The sequence below is a fragment of the Jaculus jaculus genome, chromosome 1 (genome assembly GCF_020740685.1).
Source record: "Jaculus jaculus isolate mJacJac1 chromosome 1, mJacJac1.mat.Y.cur, whole genome shotgun sequence".
NCBI classification, from domain to species: Eukaryota; Metazoa; Chordata; class Mammalia; order Rodentia; family Dipodidae; genus Jaculus; species Jaculus jaculus.
In genome coordinates, this window is record NC_059102.1 from 12,570,971 (window position 1) to 12,587,496 (window position 16,526).

The 16,526-nt window shown below is 46.1% G+C and overlaps 1 pseudogene; it reads left to right on the forward strand.

Annotated features, from left to right (window-relative positions):
• Positions 1 to 1,290: 1,290 nt before the first annotated feature.
• On the forward strand, positions 1,291 to 1,519 carry LOC101596619 (annotated as a pseudogene).
• Positions 1,520 to 16,526: the final 15,007 nt, after the last annotated feature.

Below are 16,526 nucleotides of genomic sequence, written 5' to 3' on the forward strand. Positions count from 1 at the left end.
TCACACACGTAGGGATGCAGGGGCTTTTGTCGTTTCTGGCATTTGGGCTCTGATTTGAAAGGCCCTATGGCGAGGAGCCCACTGGCCCCCCAGGAAAAAGGAAGCACTTAAAAATCACAATTCCTGGGCTGGAGAGATGGCTTAGTGGTTAAGCGCTTGCCTGTGAAGCCTAAGGACCCTGGTTCGAGGCTGGATTCCCCAGGACCCACATTAGCCAGATGCACAAGGGGGCGCATGCGTCTGGAATTCATTTGTAGTGGTTGGAAGCCCTGGTGTATTCTCTCTCTCTCTCTCTCTCTCTCTCTTTCTCTATCTTTCTCTCTATCTGTCGCTCTCAAATAAATAAATAAAAATAAAAATAATCGCAATTCCTGCCGGGCATGGGGTACACGCCTTTAATCCCAGCACTCAGGAGGCAGAGGTAGGAGGATCACTGTGAGTTCGAGGCCACCCTGAGACTTCACAGTAAATTTCAAGTCAGCCTGAGCTAGAGAGAGGCCCTACCTCAAAAAGAAAAAGAAAATTGCAGTTTCTGGGGTGGAGAGATAGCTTAGCGGTTAAGGCACTTGCCAGCAAAGCCAAAGGACCCAAGTTGGATTCCCCAGTACCCATGTAAAGGCAGATGTCCAAGGTGGCACATGCATCTGGAGTTCATTTACAGTAGCTAGAGATCCTGGTGTGCCCATTCTCTCTCTCTCCCCCACTCTCTCTCTCTCTCTCTCTGCCTCTCAAAAGAATAAATAATATATATTTTTAATTTCAGTTCCCAAAAGCCACCCTCAAAAACATAGAGGCACTGGAGAGATCAGCTTGGTGGGTAATCCATTTGCTTTACAAGCATAAGGACCTGAGTTGGATCTCCACTACCCATGTAAAATGCTAGGGATGGTGGTACCCTGTAACCCCAGGGTTGGGGAGGCAGATACAGCAGGATCCTTGAGCATCACTGACCAGCAATTATAGCATAATTGGTGACCACCAGTCCAATGAGATAGTCTGTGTGAAAAAGAGGTGGACCACGACAGACACTTGTCTCCCCTCATGGTCAGGTTCTTCATCCAAGACGATTGAGACTATCTCCCTTGGGAATGCAGTGAGTATATCCCAGGCACAATGACTTGGTGTACCCTGGATCCCTGGACTCCTTCCCAAGTCCCTGCCTGTGGCCGGTGGAGGAGGGCGAAGCGGTGCTGGGCGCGCTTCCCCCTTCCTTCCTTCCTTCCTTCCTCGGCTTCCCCGGCCCTTTCGTGCTGAGTGGCCTCTCAGAGGTCAGACTGTCCCTGCCCGGGCATGGTTCATGGACAGCAGAGGATTTAGGTCAGCAGAAAAATGAGAAGAGGCATGCTGGACAAAAGAAGAAACAAGGACATGACCAAAGGGCTGCTTCCAAGCTGCCTTAATATATACCTGCTCAGCATGTAGGACACAGGTACCAGGCCCTAAGACCCGCAAGCAGCACTTTGAAAGCAAGCATCTCAGGACTCTGCTTCCTCCAGAACTGGCCAGTGTCCAGGCATAAACTTGTTTCCAGGTGAATTCATGACACCTTTGACTCTTCTCCTGTTTCAGACCTTAGGTAACAAACCTACAGCTGCTTTTTCAACAAACTGTTGATCAGCAAAATCAAGGGGCTGCAGAAGCACTCGTTTTTAAAATATATATATATATATATATTCTTATTTATTCAAGAGAGAAAGAGAGAGAGAATGAGCACACCAGGGCCTCCAGCCTCTGCAAATGACCTCCAGATGCATGCGCCCCCTTGTGCATCTGGTTTATGTGGGTCCTGGAGAATCGAACCGGGATCCTTTGGCTTTGCAGGCAAACACCTTAACTGCTAAGCCATATTTCCAACCAGAAGCACTCATTTTTATGCTGTTCCCTTTTGGGCTTCAGGCAAAGCCAATTCTGTATAAATGTATAATTAACTCTGATTTGGAAACCTGAAAAATCAGTCTAGCCTTGTTATAAAGATTTGCTTACAATTGTAATTATATTGATGTTCATATTGCATAAAATAACTCAGTTATTAAAGTTGGACTTTGATTTTACAACATCAAAAAAGAAAGAGGTGGATGGTGTGTTTGAGGGTAACATGGAGGAAAATGCCATGGACACACACTCTATCCTTGGCATGGCTGGACAGGAAATCAGATGGAAATTTCAGAAGATGCTAGGCAACTCACTTCAGGCCTAGCTGGTTTTACGTATACAGCCTTGCCTTTGAGAGAGGCAGTGAGAATAAACCATGTCCTGTTTTATCAACCTCCCATTGCCACCCTTGATAACTAGGAAGAACTTTAATAATTTATGTTGTCCAGAGTTTCTTGAACAAGACTGAAATTATTACTTTCTGGATCAATAGCTATTGAACTCTGACATATGGCAACAACTGGGTTGTATGTTGAAATGGCTCCTCTTTTTCTTTTTTCTTTAGAGAGAGAGACACACACACACAAAGATAGAGAGAGAGAGAGAGAGAATTGGCATGCCAGTGCTTCCTTTTTTTTGTAGCGTCACACCAGTCATTAAAGATGACAGACACCTGAAGCAGGGTGATGCTGCACAATCATGGTTTCATAGCAGTACGGTCACTGCAAAGAGACACTCGTCTCCCATCATGGCCAAGTTTTGTTTTTTTTTTGAGGTAGGGTCTCACTCTAGCCCAGGCTGACTGGGAATTCACTATGGAGTCTCAGGATGGCCTAGAACTCACGGCGACCCTCCTACCTCTGCCTCCCGAGTGCTAGAATTAAAGGCGTGTGCTACCACGCCCGACTTATGGTCAAGTTCTTTATCCAGGAAGATTGACACCGTATCCTTTGGGAATGCTGTGAGTATATTCCAGGCAGAGTGGCTTTGTGTATGTTGGGCTCCTTTCCAAGTCCCTGCCCGTGGCTCCTTATGAGACCAGCAGACATCAGCTCTCTTGCCATTTTATTTGTTACAGTGACTCCGTCAGAAGACAAGGGTGGCCTTCTTGAAGCCACCCAATGCCTATCAACACTAGCAGGTAGTTGGCAGGAGGTTACCGGTCATTAGTCCCACTATGTGATGCGTGTAATGCAGATCCAGGAGTCGTGCCTCTATCAGGTTCACTGCCCTGCTTTTCCCCATGATTAAATTTATCTTTTGTCATAAGACCTTGAAAAAGGTGTGGAGCCTCTCTGCTCTATAAAAGACATTTTGTTACTGAAGGGAAAAACAAATCTCGTAGTTGCACTGATCTGGACAGAATTTCATGGTCAGATTTGTTCCAGTTCAGTTTTCTTCTCTTTCTGTCATTTTGAAAGCGACCCGAAATGCAACCGTCCCGAGACCACAATCCACTAGGCCTGACCTTGGCTGCACCAGTATTTGCCACCCATGGCTTCTCCATCAGCTACTTTCTTGTCACTGGGGCAAAACACCTGACCAGAAGCCGCTTAAGGAAGGAAAGAATTTCCTTAGGCTTACATTTCCAGAGGGTAGCAGCCATCGTGGCGGGGAAGGACGGCAGGGCAGGAAGTGGAGAGAAGACTCAGCAAGCAGAGCTGGGCTGTGACACCTTAAGCCTGTCCCTGTGACACAGCTCCTCCAGAAGGCTCCACCTCCAGAAGGTTCCATACCCTTTCAGAACACTCCCACCCGCCAAGGATTAAGTGTTCAAACAGGAGACTTTGAGGGACACTACATTCGAACCACTATAGCCTCTCTAGGAGCCGCATCTTGGGCAAAAAGAAGATCGTGCTGCTTGGGGCGCAGCCCATCCTAGCTCTTGGCCGCCTCTCCACGAGCATCTCTTGGCATTTCACAGTCATGCTGAAGAACAGACTGGTTCCTCTTTCAATTCCCAAGTTGCCAAGGGTAATGGCACTGCAGTATAAAGACGGGAAATCACTTCTAATGTTACCCAGAAAGCATTCCAAAAACAGTCCCTACTTCCTTCCCTGAGCCCCTAAAGGGGCCTCTACAACAATCTCTCAGTTAACCATGGAGGAGCCTGGATAGTGGGGGTCCCTGGCAAGGCCTTTACATCCATGATTTCCATTGCTCCTCTCCATAGGCACCACCTCTTGATCATCACAAGGATATTTCCCCCACAAGGACCAGTAGGTCAGGGCTTTCTTTGTTTCACTCGCAATACAATTCTCCATGTTATTTCTGAAGAGGGTGTAAGATCATTGCAGTTTGCCTGTCGAAATCTGAGAGGCTTGCTTTAATTGTCGCCAGAGAAACACTGGGCACCAGAGATTTGTAGATTCAACTAGAAGCAAACAGAAAAGGTCATCCGTGCTATAAAAACTTCATTTTTGGTGAAAGGGCCAATTCATACTCACAATCAGAAGCCAGAGTTTCAAGGTGGTGGGAATTAGTCGGTCTTGGGTTTTAACTGATAGTCTCTCCCCTTTCCTAGAGATGATTGTTTATGAAATATTTTTAAATTTTAATTAACTTATTCATTTGCAAATAAAGAGAGAAGAGAGACAGAGAAGGAGTGGGTGTTTCAGGGCCTCCAGCCACTGCAAATGAACTCCAGATGCATGTACTACCTTGTGCATCTGGCTTACATAGGTCCTGGGGAATCAAACCTGGGTCCTTTGGCTCTGCAGGCAAAATGCCTTAACCACTAAGCCATCTCTCTAACCCTGAATTTTTTTTTTATTTCAGGAAAATAACATGTGGCTATTTCTAATACTGTTTCTATACAGGGAAAATCAAGATGCTGGGTAAGCATTTAAATACTGCATCACTTTATGAAGCAGAACACCTTAGAATATTAATTATTACCAAGGCTAATTAGATATCATTGGGTCAATTCTAAGGCAAGTTCATGGACTTTCCTGTTCACCAAGGAGAGAAATTCTTCGCAAAATAAAGTGGTCTGGACAGAGATGTGAAGGACGGGCTTTGCCCCTATCCCTGCCCAGGGCTAACAGAAGTAACATTCCACATCTGAAAAAGTCACACACTGCACTCCATGGAAGGCTTAAGTGGAAGATGAGATACTCTTAGAAATGTGCAGTAATCAGTCCTGTGTATGGTGTTGCCTTCCAAAGCCCTTTTCACCTTGTTTCTCTTCCCAAGCACATGTTTACAATGCACAGTTGAACACGCCCCACATACGCTTACACTTCTGTCACACCCGGACGTTTAGCCAGGTTGCGTGGCTTTGGGAAACATGGCGTAGATCAGACCACGGAAGAATGAAACGCAGGGTCTTTGAACCATGGTGGCCGGAATGGGCTCTGGGTGTGCAACCCGTGCTTCTCTCTCAGGAGTGCCAAGGAAAGGAAGCAGCAAGTTTCCTTCTCACAAAGATCCTCCTCCTCCCATGGTCTTGTTCTCTGGTGAATCAGATATGACTGAAGAGCTATTTCTAAGAATTCTGGCTTTAACATTGCACTCTTTAGCAAGGCCATGGTTCAAAAATAAAGCCATTTCTTTTTGATCATTTTCCTCAGAACTTTTGGCATTCACATAGCTCTCCGTCCACTGGACTTTTGTGGACCCACTAGAAACCATCAGGAAGAAAATTGGGTGAATGATGGAGAAGGTCTTGGCTTGGTTATGAAGGCCAATTTTCCTCTGGGTTTCATTAACCAATTCTGAACTAACTTATATTGAAAATAATCATTCATTCTTTCAATCGCTGTGTATGAAGCCTCTTCGGTGGGCAAGCAGATTTCTTCCATTACTACCTCTTACTGTTCTTTCATTAAAACCATTGACCTCTTGGCCAACATTACCTACTGCTTTAGAACAATTTCCATGGCATTCATTCAGTTGAGAATGCAACATTGTTTGAAGGGTTTCAAGTTTGTCTTTATGCTTCCATGTTCAAAGCAGGCTCCAGAGTTGTGTTTAAACTCTGTGCTGTTCAAGTGGCTGACCACAGCCTGTTCTCTCTTACTTTCAGAGAGCAGGCCATACGAACACATTTACATTGGTTAAATGAACTGACTCCTTGGCAGGAAGCCTTTTTCTTTCTGATACCCTGACAACTCCTTCACCCTGTTGCTTCTAAAGAGGCCAGGCATCCTTGGGGCACAAGAACCGTTCGTTGCAAATGGGCAATAGTGAACTCAAACATCTGCTTCTGTCACCAACCCTTTTGTTTTTTTTTTCAGGAAGAGAAACCAATGCAAGCAGAATTAACAAAATCTTTTTATTTATTTATATTTTGTTTCATCAGTTCATTTTGTATTTTTTTTCACTTTTAAAAATATTTTACTTATTATACATTTAGAAGCAGTGGGAGAATGAGAGAGAGAGAAAAAATGGGCATGTCAGTGCCTTTTGCCCCTGCAAATGAACTCCAGATGCATGAGCCACTTTGTACATGGGTGCTGGGGAATCAAACCCAGGCCATCAGGCTTTGCAAGCAAGTGCCTTTGCCTGCTGAACCACATTTCCAGCCTCATTTCACACTTCACTTCATTTATTATGTTTGGCAGTAACTAGGCTACCAGTCTGCTGGGTTTGCCTACTAGATTCTGCTAACGAAACCCAGAACCAGTTCTAGGGAACCAACTAGGACGTCACATGCTCCACCATTCTCTCCTTCAGATGACCCCATTCTTCTGGACCATTCAGTTTAATTTTCTTGCTTATAAAACATGCCAGTGAGATAAATACTTGTTTGAAATATAGGGGGAGTGGCACAGTTAGACAGGAGGATGACTGGGAAAGCATAAACTATACAAGGTGGCGAATTAGCTCTGTCATGTATCCTAGCTTACCAAGTGTTTTAAATATCAAGCTGGGAACATTATCCGGAATTTCGCCACATTGCAGTGTATCCTATATTCCACAAAGTGATTACCCACTTCATAACAGCTTGAAAAATTGCACAAAGTTCAGCGGACGGCCCAGTCATGTTAGACTTTAGTGTAATCATATAGCTTTAAACATTCCTCAGCACCTCCCAACACGTGAGAATGCGATGGCACTTTATAAATTTGCCTTTCTTAATCCTCACAGCTCCGTTGCCCGTTTCTCGTGTCCGCTCTCTTTCTCTCTTTTCTCAGATTAGGTAAGTGTGCAATGTGACGGCCGCAGCCCGTGTTTCAGAACCTGGATGTGGCCCTGGACTTTTGTCCACCCTGATGTGATTGTTAAGTCACCCTGGAGGAAAATGGAACACTTGAAGAGAGCGATGCGAAGCAGATGTAGCATTGGAAGGAACGCTGAAAAAGTACGCCTGGGATATGATGTCTTTGCACGTTTCAGAAATCGCCAGCACAGTGGATTGTTTAAAATATATGAAGTGAGATTTAGCAGCTGGGGAACACTTGGTTATCTACTTCATAATGCTAAATCCCAATAAATGTTTTGAACAACGAGCTGGTATGTAACATTACCCAATAACTCTTTCTATTAAATGAAATGCGCTAGATCTCACAGCACAGCTGAGCTCCGTCGCATCAAAGGATTATGGGCCACATGTTAATCCAGCATCACGTATAATCACATAATTGTTACAGCTGTATTTCAGAAGTTGTTAATTTTAGTATGTAACTTGATTTTATGCACCATGGCGAGATACATGTCCTGCAGCCTAAAAGCGGGGCCCTGAGCAGAGAGCCGCCTCGGGCTAGGGGTTACACATGTGTGGTTTGGTCAAACACCTCAACTGAGGGTGAAGAATTTTGGTATTTTGTAATTAGAACTACCTGTTTGGTTAACCAGACATCCATTCATCATCTTGCTGCTTGGGCTGATTAGGAGTTGGGCTTAATGTACTTTCTCATGGCCTAATCCCACCAAACCATAAAAAGGCTAAGATACCATGGTCCTGACTCACTTCAAATCAGATGTGAGCCTTCGTGCGGTGGTAACAATTCATCTTGCCCATTTTATTTTCTCTGGCTCCTACACAAAGATTACAAGAGTCTCCTCCTGGGACCTATTATACAGTGCAGACCCCATACCTTAAAAATTAATTGAAGAAAAAACCAACCCACATGAACAGAAGCTCAGTGTGCAGGTCACGAAGCCTGGGGTGAGATATTCCACTGCCCCACTTGCTCAGTTCAGGTTTGTGCCACCCTTTGCTGTAGGTTTCGCTGAAGGAGGTGGGATGGAGCTGATGGAGTGTCAGGTGGGTGGGTGGGCATGTCCACTCCTTGATGTCCTCTCTCCACATTGGCACCCGCTGATTGCCTCCACACTCAGGCTGGCTCTCAGTGGGCAGCCAGAGCTCCCTTGGATCCTTTATTTGTGTGCCCTTCTCCCAGGCTACATGGAGTCCTGTGGCTCTCTTCCTTGCCTTGATACTGCAGAGTAATTATTTTGTGAACTGTGAAGGTATTTGGGAAGAGAGCCTTTGTGAGATGAAGTCCCCACTGATCTATAAATGCCCTGTTCCCTTTTTGTTTGCCTTGGAAGTCCATGTGAAGACATGGTCACAGGTGGCCCTACTCCACTCCGACAACCTAACTGGGGGGTGTTTCCTTCCTGGAACTTGACTGGGTGGTGGCACTCAGGCAGTCAAGGTCTTTGTGCTATAGGCCAATTCTGCTGATGTCTACCCTTTTATCTGACTCTACTACATATGCAGAAGTTCTTTTCTATTCTTGAAAGAATAAAACAGCCCCTTCTCAGTATCCATAGGGATTGGGCCCAGAATCCACCCCCACAGACACCAAAATCTTTGGATATACAAGTCCCTATACAAGCATGGTATTTACATAGAATTTACATATGCATGGTTTAATTACTTATTATACCAGATGCAGTGTCAACTGTTGTTTCCCTGTATTGTGGACATAGTAATGGTCCGTGTATTCTCAGCCCAGATGCAGTTGTCTTCCTTGAATATTTTCAGTGTGGAGTTGATCAAATCCATGATTATAGAACCCATGGAGATGGAGGACCAAGTGCCACTTGTTTATGAGATAACCTCCTTTTATCTATTTTATACTATTTTAAAATATATTTGTTTATTTATTTGCAAGGAGAGGGAGAAAGAGAGAGAGAGAGAGGGAGAGGGAGAGAGAATAGGTGCACCAGGGCCTCTAGCCATTGCAAACAAACTCTAGAGGCATGTGCCACTTTGTGCATCTGGCTTTATGTGAGTACTAGGGAATTGAACCCAAGATGTTAGGCTTTGTAAGCAAACGCCTTTAGGCTTTTGAAGGTGGAGACAAATGTTGGGAATGAGAACATTCTGGGGAAAATGGGACTCCTTTTCTCTCTCTCTTGGCTTACCGGCATGCACCACCATACCCAGAACTTCTACATGGGTTTGAGGACAGAACTCAGCTCCCCATGCTCATGAGGCATGTGCATTGCCAAGTGAGCTATCGCCTCTGCTCAGGTCAGTGTCTTTTGATATTTATCTTTACTAAGAAGGAGCCTAAACTTAGAGATGGTAACCTGTTTAAAAACCAGTAAGCAGAAAACAGGAGATAAAAGCCAGATTTTTGACTTCAGAGCCCAGCACCCTTTCCCTAAGACAGTGGGAACCCCATAAGGTTCAGATAGGACTGGTCAAGAGCAACTTGGTGATTGAGATTTTTTTCAATGTCTCCCTATTTTTTCCCCAGGTTCTAGATGACCTTAAATTGTGTTGTTCATACGCGTGTCAGAGCGCTCACACCCTGCTCCATGCTGTCTGTCTGCTAGACAAGGAACTTTGGTTCTTTCTCACTACTTTTTTTTTCAAGGTAGGGTCTAACTCCGGCTCAGGCTGACCTGGAATTCACTATGTAGTCTCAGGGTGGCCTCGAACTCACAGCCATCCTCCTACCTCTACCTCGTGAGTGCTGGGATTAAAGGCATGTGTCACTGCACCCAGCTCACTCCTTTTTTAAAAAAAAAAATTATTTATTTATATATTTGAGAGAAAGAGAGAGAGAGAGAGAGAGTGGGTATGCCAGGGCCTCCAGCTGTTGTAAACAAACTCCAGATGCATGCACCACCTTGTGCATTGGGCTTACATGGGTCTTGGGGAATTGAACCTGTGTTCTTTGGCCTTGCAGGCAAGTGACGTAACTGCTAAGCCATCTCTCTAGCCTTCTTTCTTACTTTTTAGAGGGGAAAGCACTTCTGGAAAGAATCCAAGAGTGGAGGACATATATATATCATTGGGATTTTTGAGTTACAAATGTCATTCTTTACTTTGTTTCTTTTCATGTGCCAAATAGTCCATCCAGGTCAAGAGAACTTCTAGTCCCCTTACAATCCCACAGGCAAGAAAATCTTAGAAGAATGAGTATTTTCATTCTGTGTCTCCCCAGCAGAGAAAGGAGTTGGGGAATAGTGTTCAGTGTTGTTGCTTGGAAAACTCATCTGAAAAGCTTTCCAGAGGGTTCCAGGGACTGAAAGGGCTATTTTTACCCCTTCCACTGAAACTAAGTAATGATCTTCCAAAAACACTAATTTCATAGCAGGCAGAAGTTAGTAAAGGCCTTAAGTAGGTTGAACCCTTTGGTTTTCACTGAAAGGCCACACTCAGTTGTAGCCCTTGTTAAAAGTTAAGCTGGGAGACGTCTCTGAGGAGAAATTCAAACCTTCCTTCCAGCTTGGATTGGTCATGAATGGTGATCATCTGACTGTAATTCAAATCATATGTGCTGCCCTTGTTTTTTACCCTACTCAACATTATTTTTCCCCTTTTAAATCAAGCAAAATAGTCACTGGCTTAAAGACAGACCTGTTCGCAGAAAGACACGGTTGCTGGAAACGCAGGGCTGTTCCAAGGGCTCAAACTGCAGGCCAGAGTTACAAATTTCTAGCATTACCGAAGCTCAGTTCCAACACACCTACCCTGAGCTTACCAAGCCTCAATCCAGCCTTCTCCCACAGCTCATGAAGGAACCCATTTTAGAACACAAAGTAGAAGAGGCAAACTGAGAAATAGGGCTGGAGATAGATGGCTCAGCAGTTCAGGTGGTTGCTTGTCAGCCTGCCAGCCGCAGCCCAATTCTCTAGCACCCACATAAAGCTGGACACAAAGTGGCACATGCGTTTGGGATCCTGATGTACCTATTGCAATGAGGAGGCAGAGTGAGGAGAACCTAGAAGTTTGAGGGCCTGCTAGACTGGAGCAAGCCTATGCAGTGGCAAAATAACAAGAGAGAACTGTCTGAGAAAGAATGTGGAGGGTAGATACCAAGAGATTGTCCTCTGACCTCCACTTGCATACTGTAGTGCATGCATGCGTGTGTGTGTGTGTGTGTGTGTGTGTGTGTGTGTGTGCGATACACACTCACATAAACCTGAAAAATAGAATTACGGCCCAGATAAACATCAAATCCTTGATTCTGGTATACAAGCCTCTCTGTTACAGATGGGTTTGATAATGCCAGTGCCCCTAAGCCACAGAACGAGGCATTAGGAATACTCCTCAGCGCAACAACACGCAGGGGAACTGAGGCAACGTGTAAAGACACTTGGCTTGGCTTTTGTAAGGGTTCTGCGCAGAACCATAGTCATGCTGGCATCATTTCAGACAGAGCGTTGGGCCACGTGGATTGGGAGGGAGGCTCTTGTCACGTGGGCTCCTCTGCCAGTTGTTGGAGGCCATCTGAGGAACCTGCATCCTTCGGACGTCAGCATCCTGCTCTGTAAAGTGGGAGACCAGCCCTGGGTCCACAAGGAGGCTGTAAATGTCCAGGAAGGTTACATGAGCAATTTGTGACACGGAAGGGAAGGGCCTGCAGAGGGCACACAGATGAACCCAGAAGAGGAGGGGCTCAGGTAAGCCCCCAGCTGGTACATGGGAGGCCATCGGCTTCTTGACCCTTCCCTGTACATTTCCATCTCATTGACCTTGGCATTTTCCTTAGCTTTCAAAATTATTCTCACTGATACACATCAGATTTCCCGTGTGTGTGTGTGTGTGTATGATCTGAATGGATGTTCATGTAGGTACACACGCATGTGTGTTCTCATGGAGGCTTGGGTGTCAACCTCAGGTGCTGGCCTTTTTAAAAAAAAATCTTTGTTAATCTTTATTTTTATTATTATTAACAATATATTTCATATGGACATATCATGTGATGCGGTCTGTCACTGGCTTCACTAGCCTGGCTGGCCAGTGAACTCAAGGATCACCTGTTTCTGCCTCCCCAGATGTGGAATTACAAATACAGATCATTAAGCATGGCTTGTTTCCATGGGTTTTGGGGAATAAACTTGGGACCTCACACTTGCAAGGAGGTACTTTACTGAGTCTTTAGTCTCAGGCCTTTCAGATTTCTCTAGAGTCCTAGTTATCTATTTATCTATTTATTTATTTGAGACAGACAGAGAGAGAGAGAGAGAGAAAGTATGGGCATAACAGAGCCTCCGGCCACTGTAAATGAACTCTAGACACATGTGCTACTTTGTGCATCTGGGTTTACTTGGGTACTACGGAATTGAACCTAGGTCATCAAACTTTATAAGCAAATGTCGAGAACCACTGAGTCATCTCTTCAGCCTCAAGTCCTAATATTTTTAAGACCCTTCCCTCAAAATAGTTTTTTTTTAATAGCCATAGGCAATTTTTTCTTCTCCCTGGCATGCTCATGCACTGTCAGTTGGTCTTTCTAGAACTTGCCTCTCACTGTACTTTGCAGTCTCCAAAAGATCTCTACTTGGGCTGGAGAGATGGCTTAGCGGTTAAGCGCTTGCCTGTGAAGCCTAAGGACCCTGGTTCGAGGCTCGGTTCCCCAGGTCCCACGTTAGCCAGATGCACAAGGGGGCGCACGCGTCTGGAGCTCGTTTGCAGAGGCTGGAAGCCCTGGCGCACCCATTCTCTCTCCCTCTCCCTCCATCTGTCTTTCTCTCTGTGTCTGTCGCTCTCAAATAAATAAATAAATAATTTTAAAAAAAAGATCTCTACTTGGTGTGTTCCTGTGAGACCCGTCCTTTCATGTTTATATTATTGGATCAACAGAGCTCGAATTATAACAGGCTTTCTTGAAAGAAACATATACTGCTGCATATTATAATAAAATATAGTGATGTTCAAGGCTATTTTTATATTCACCTATGTGGCAGAATAATACTATGACCATCTGTACCAATCCCACTGAGCCATCTGTCGTTACCGTCGTAATGAATATATCACCTGGTGATTCCTTTCCACATCTTCAGGTAAAGACCTGGTCCCTGAGCTACAGGAGTGAATGAAAACAAACAGACAGAATAACTCGAGTGGGCGCCTCGGGCGCAGTCCAGGCACGTTTGATCTGCTTGGCCTGTGGGGTTTTCAGGTACGTAGTTTAAAGAACCGGGCAAGCGCGATCACGGCTGTGGGTTTCGGAAGGAGGAAGCAGAGGATTGACGGTGGGGAAGGTACGTGGAGGCAAAGAAGCAGACTTCACAGAGCTGCCTGAGTGGACCGCTCCCACCCTAGCAAGCAAGCTGACCCTTCTCTCCTGTCACCCCCAAATCTAGAATGAGGCCACACTTGGACAGAAGCAGGAGTTCTGTGCATCTGGCTGTGAGGGCAGTGGAATGACAGGGGTCCCGGCATGGTTTCCCATCAGCATAGATTCGGGAACGGGTTCCCCCTTCGGGGGCTGCCTGTGTCCAGCATCACGAGCCTCCTCTCCTTTGGAAGCGCAGTGGGACCAGAGCGAAGCAGAGTGTGACAGAAAAAGTGACTCTAGGGCTGGAGAGATGGCTTAGAAGTTAAGTGCTTGCCTGTGAAGCCTAAGGACCCCGGTTCGAGGCTCGGTTCCCCAGGTCCCACATTAGCCAGATGCACAAGGGGGGCGCATGCGTCTGGAGTTTGTTTGCAGAGGCTGGAAGCCCTGGTGCACCCATTCTCTCTCTTCCTCTATCTGTCTTTCTCTCTGTGTCTGTCGCTCTCAAATAAATAAATAAAAAATTAAAGGTGACTCTAGTTCTGAATGCTGTTGGCTCAGGCTGGAGAATTTGAACGGAGGAAGTCGATAGCACCTGTTGCAGCAAAGTGCTTCCTTGAGAGGCAGTTTGTACATTTCAGGTCACTAGGCCTCCCAGGAGACCTCAGATGTCTTGTTCCTAGTATGTCAAGACACATGCCTGGGTGGGGGAATCTCCTAAATGCTTTAATTTATTCCTAGGGGTAAGAGGGGGAAGCCTGTATGGAATCTACCGGATTTTCCAAAAAGAATCCCAATGGCCTTTGAGTAATCAGAGACCCAGGGACTCTGCAGAACCAACCTAGTCCTTAGTCTCTGTGCTGCGGAGTCAGTAACGGCAGTCTGCAACATTGAGGAAAGGGAAGAAGCTATTTGAGAGAGAGAAAGAGAAATGAAAACCAACAAATACGTTCCAGAGAGAAGAACGAGCCTGGAGCAGCCCGGACTGTGCTGGCCTTCCCAAGGAAAGCCCTGTCTTTGTTCAGGACTTCAGCTGAAACACCCGAGCCTGCAGGGAACATTCCTGTGCCTTGGTCCAAACAAAATTTTCCAGCAGAATTTTTCATGTAATTGGTCCCTCCCCCCATGAGGAAAAGCAGCTTTCAGGATAAGTCAAGATTCACCAAAGAATAATAATCTCTCTGCAACTCAATTATGAGTAATCAAGAAGTGGATTTTGCACTGAAAATCCTCCCTATAGCAACAGCACAGGGGACCCGGGGCCAGGGAGGGGGCTGTGGTGAAGCATTCCTGCAGCTTTTACTGTGATTTTACACAGGGCTTCTTTTCAGTTGGGCACACTATTCATCGGGACCATGGAGGAAACATGGAAAGGAACGTTTACTAATATCTTTGTAGTTTGACATGAGACCAGATGAAAACTCGACTTTGCTGCAAGATGGCTCTCATCTTCTTTAATGTGAAAGAGAACAGCACCTTTGAGAGCCCTGGACTGTACTACTTAGAGCTACTGCTAGGCAGTGTTCTGAATATTTTTTTTTAAATTTATTTGAGAGCGACAGACACAGAGAGAAAGACAGATAGAGGGAGAGAGAGAGAATGGGCGCGCCAGGGCTTCCAGCCTCTGCAAACGAACTCCAGACGCGTGCGCCCCCTTGTGCATCTGGCTAACGTGGGACCTGGGGAACCGAGCCTCGAACCGGGGTCCTTAGGCTTCACAGGCAAGCGCTTAGCCGCTAAGCCATCTCTCCAGCCCTGTTCTGAATATTTTCATGCCTCACAAATTTATTTATTTTCTTGAGAGAGAGAGAGAGAAAACTGGCGTGTTAGTGCCTCAGCCACTGAAATCAAACTCCAGACTCTAGCGCCACCTAGCGGGCATGTGCGACCTTGTGCTTGCCTCACTTACTGTGTGTCTCTGGCTAACTTGGATCTGGAGAGTCGAACATGGGTCCTTAGGTTTCGTAGGTGTTGCAGTCCGGTTTGCATTGCTGGTAGAAATCACCCAACCAAGACCAGCTTCTGGGAAAAAGAGATTTATTTGGGCTTACAGGCTCGAGGGGAAGCTCCACGATGGCAAGGGAAAATGATGGCATGAGCAGAGGGTGGACATCACCCCCTGGCCAACATAAGGTGGACCACAGCAACAGGAGGGTGTGCCAAACACTGGCATGGGGAAACTGGCTATAAAGCCCATAAGCCCACCCCAACAATACACTCCCTACAGGAGGCATTAATTCCCAAATATCCATCAGCTGGGGAGCTAGCATTCACAACACCTAAGTTTCTGTGGGACACCTGAATCAAACCACCACAGTAGGCAAGCACCTTAACTGCTAAGCCATCTCTCCAGCTGTCATATTCTTGATCGTGTGTGTGTGTGTGTGTGTGTGTGTGTGTGTGTGTGCGCGCGCATTTGGTGTGTACGAAGTATGTGTGTGGGAGTGTGGGCACCTCTGTGCCATGGCGTGTGTGTGGAGGCCCGAGGACACCTTCGGGTGTCAGCCTTTGCCTTCCACCTTGTTTGAGGTGGGCTCTCTTGTTCACTGCTCTGCTAGGAGGCTAGCTGCTCTGTGCACTTCTGGGGGTCCTCTTGTCTCCACTTCCCATCTTGCCATAGAAATGCTGGGATTGTAGATGCTCACTTACATGGGTGCTGGGGATCGAAACTCAGGTCTCCATGCTTGTACAGCAAGTGTTTGACCCACTGAACAATCTTTCCAGCCTGATACCACGTATTCTTTAGTCCTCTCCAGGTACTGACCTGACTGAGTTCCAGGCAGGCCCAGGGTTATGTGGCTACTCCACTGACTCACCAGGATTTGAAGGCGGGCCTGTACGAAGAGAATCTTTCAGAGTCTCCATAGACACGGGTGAGATGAATGGAGGCATTGGCAGGGCATCACTGGGGTGCTGGGCCACCTCTATTTGCTAAGACAGTCTTTGTGAGGAGATTGTTAAGGGCAGACAAGAGAGTCTATGGCTGAAGGCACCTCTGCAGAGTGGGCTCCGGAACCAATTTCTTCACAATCATGCTTTCAGCCGGGTCTGGATTTTCCTGGCTTCCTTCGACACAGCTCTGCTGCCCTGAGCCAATACCTCAGCCTGGTGGAACCGGGGTGGCTCTACTTTACCAAGGTCAGCAGTTAGCAAGCTTTCTCCAGCAGGACGCTAACAACCTGGAAAATACGCTGGTGCCATGTTTTCTTTTGCCCATGTCCAATGCTTGAATCATTTACTAAA